This window comes from Phascolarctos cinereus, unplaced genomic scaffold (genome assembly GCF_003287225.1).
Source record: "Phascolarctos cinereus isolate Bilbo 61053 unplaced genomic scaffold, phaCin_HiC Scaffold_4;HRSCAF=312, whole genome shotgun sequence".
In the NCBI taxonomy this organism is placed as follows: domain Eukaryota; kingdom Metazoa; phylum Chordata; class Mammalia; order Diprotodontia; family Phascolarctidae; genus Phascolarctos; species Phascolarctos cinereus.
In genome coordinates, this window is record NW_027555847.1 from 198712121 (window position 1) to 198715670 (window position 3550).

General features: G+C 37.4%; 1 pseudogene; it reads left to right on the top strand.

Moving 5' to 3' along the window:
- Window positions 1-1159: 1159 nt before the first annotated feature.
- On the top strand, window positions 1160-1927 carry LOC110198641 (small ribosomal subunit protein eS4-like; annotated as a pseudogene).
- The last annotated feature ends 1623 nt before the right edge of the window (window positions 1928-3550 follow it).

The window sequence follows — 3550 nt, forward strand, 5'->3', positions numbered from 1 at the left end:
CAACATTCAGAGAGACATAGAATCCAAGAATAAGGCAAAAGGGATTCTGCTGTACTCTGTCCTACTCATTCCATATCAGGAATATTGTGTTCAGTCCCGGGTACCACATTCTAGGAAGACCATTGATAAGTTAGAAAGTGCATAGAAGATGACAATGAAGATGATGATGGTCTATGATTAATATCTTGTGAAGATTAGCTCAAGAAACTGAGGTGTTTAATTTGGAGAAGAAAAGAACAGAGAGAGATATGACTGTTGTCTTCAAATATTTGAAGGGCCATGAAATGGAAGCAGGATTCAACTTGCTTCACTTGGTGAGGGAAGGCAGAACTGAAATTAATGAATGGGGTGGGGAAAAAATCATAAGAAAAAGCTCTTTAACAATAAAGCTGTGTAAAAGAACAAGGTTTGCTTCATAGGTTCATGGGTTCCTGTTTCATAGAGGTCATAAAGCAAAGGCCAAATAACCATTTATGAATTATACTGTATTGTAGGGAGAAATATATACACATATTTTCCTTTTGGTCATGCTGCTTCAAATCTTTTTCTACTCTAATCCATCCTTCATACTTCTTCATACTTCATGTAACTGACTGTAACCCTCCTATTTAATAGATTAAGTGTACCTTGCTGTCTATAAATAAAACACAAACTTCGTTACTTTTAAAACCTCACATATATGATTCCTTTTCCTGTCCTCTACAGTCTAGCCAAACTGTTATTTTCTCTCACCTGGGATTCCATCCCCTTCCTTTATGCCTTTGTACTGGCCACTTCCTAAACTGAATGAGGTTATGTAGTTGCTTTAAATGATATCAAGGGGCAAAATATTCTAGACTTTAGTGATAACATTAGCTTGTAAAGTGGGAGGGGAATAAGAAACAATGCAACAAGATCTAAATTGAAAATTAAGGGAGTAGGCTGTGAGGTTTTGGTAAATCCTTTCTCTTTGTGTGTGTGTGTGGGGGGGTTCTCTCTATAAAATAAAAGGAATTTATTGTGCTTAGATGAGCTTTAGGGTTTCCTTTCATCTCTAAATCCTATGATTTTAAAGTGAGGATAAAGTGAAGTGGCTAAAGGCACACAGATTGTAAGTAGACAGAGCCTCTGACCCTACAGCCAAGTAAATTTCCCACTTCATCTAAGTTACAGTGTATCCATGGCTCATGGTCCCAAGAAACATCTGAAGCATGCAGCAGCTCCAAACTCCTGGATGCTGGATAAGTTAGCAGGAATTTTTGCTCCACAGGTCTCCACAGGCTGAGAGAGTGTCTCCTGCTCATCATCTTTCTGAGAAACAGACTCAAATATGCCTTGATTGAAGATGAAGTAAAGAAAGATTCATCAAGATTGATGGCAAGGTCCTCACTGACATTCCATACCCTGCTGGCTTTATGGATATCATTAGCATTGAGAAGACAAGTGAACATTTCTGTCTAGTTTATGACACAAAGGAACACTTAGTTGTTCATTGTATCATAGGTTAAGAGGCTAAATATAAATTGTGCAAAGTGAAACACATTTTTATGGGTACAAAAGGTTTTCCCCATCTGGTGACCCATACTGACCCATCTGTTACCCAGATCCTGTCATCAAAGTGAATGATACAGTTCAGATTTATTTAGAAACTGGCAAGGTCACTGATTTCATCAAGTTTGATGCTGGTAACCTATGTATGGTGACTGGTGGAGCTAACTTGGTCGAATTAGTGTGATCACAAAAAAGGAAAAACATCCTGGAGGGCTCTTCTGATGTTGCCCATGTAAAAGATGCCAGTGGCAAATGTTTTGCCACTAAGCTCTCAAACATTTTTGTTATTGGCAAAGGTAATAAGCCTTGGATCTCTCTTCCCCGAGGAAAAGGTATCCACCTTACAATTGCTAGAGAAAGAGACAAGAGATTTGCAGCTAAGGAGAGCAGTGGCTAAATGATTGCAGATAAGAATTTGTTGTGTTTCAGTCAAATTGAAACACTACAATATTAGGAAAAAATGTGATTATCCTAAACAAATATAAAATAAACAAAATAAGAAAGTAGCTTAAACAACTCAGTCTTACAAAGTGAAATAGCTAACAACAATAAAAGCCGTATGTGCCTTTCTCTTCATTCCTTGGATTAGGGTCCTATGGGTATGAATGTTGCATAAAATGTTAGATGTAGCTATACTGGTTTTACTTAACTGCTTTTCTTTGTTACATGGGATGGCTCATTGATTGGAAGATGAAGAGAGGACAAATTCCAAAATAGCTGATGTAAAAACAAAAGATATCAATAAAACTTCAAGAAAAAAAGAAAAAAAATGTCTCATGGTTCAATTCAACAACTTTTTTTTTTCTTTTTTGGGGGGGTTGTCTTTTTTAATTAATTAATTTATGCTTAGTTTTCAACAATTTAATTTAATAAGATTTTGAGTTCTAATTTTTCTCCCCATCTCTCCCCTCGCCCCATCCAAAGATGGCATTCATTCTGAATACCCCTTCCTCCAAACTGCCCTCCCTTCTATCACCCCTCCCCTCTTCTCTTATCCCTTTCCCCTTCTATTTTCCTGTAGAGCAGGAATACATTCATGTACCCCTTTGACTGTATATCTTATTTCCCAGTTGCACGTGAAAACAATTTTTAGCACTCATTTTTAAAACTTTTGTTCCAAATTCTCTTTTCCTCCCTTTCCACCTACTCTCATTGAAAAGGCAAGAAATGTGATATAGATCATACATTTGTAGTCATGCAAAACACATAATAGTCATATTGTAAAAGACTAACTATATTTCCTCCATCCTTTCCCACCCCCTGTTTATTCTGTTCTCTACTTTGACCATCTCCCTCCTCAAAAGTGTTCGCTTCTGATTACCCCCTCCCCCAATCTGCCCTCCCTTCTACCATCCCCCTGCTCTCTTATCCCTTTCCCCATATTTTCCTATGGGGAATTCCCTCCTTAAGCCAAATGTGATGAGTGTAAGATTCACTCATTCTCTCTCCCTTCTCCCCTCTTCCCTTCCACTGTAAAAGCTTTTCCCTGCCTCTTTTATGTGAGATAATTTACCCATTCTGTCTCTCCCTTTCTCCTCCCAGTACAATCCTCTTTCACCTCCTTCCTTTTTTCTTTTTTTTTTGGATGTCATCCTTTCTACCCTAATATTGAGAAAAGTCTCATAAGTTCCAAATATCCTCTTTCCATGTAGGAACATAAACAGTTCAACTTGAATAAGTCACTTATGATTTCCCTTTCCTGTTCACCTTTTCATGCTTCTCTTGAGTCTTTTATTTGAAAGTCAAATTTTCTATTCAGCTCTGGTCTTTTTAACAAGAATGTTCATAAAGAATCCTCTATCTCATTGAATGTCCATTTTTTCCCCCTGAAGGAATATACTCAGTTTTGCTGGGTAGGTGATTCTTGGTTTTAATCCTAGTTTCTTTGAGTTCTGGAATATCATATTCTGAGCCCTGTGATCCCTTAATGTAGAAGCTGCTAAATGTTGTGTTATCCTGATTATGTTTCTACAATACTTGAATTGTTTCTTTCTGGTTGCTTGCACTATTTTCTCCTTGA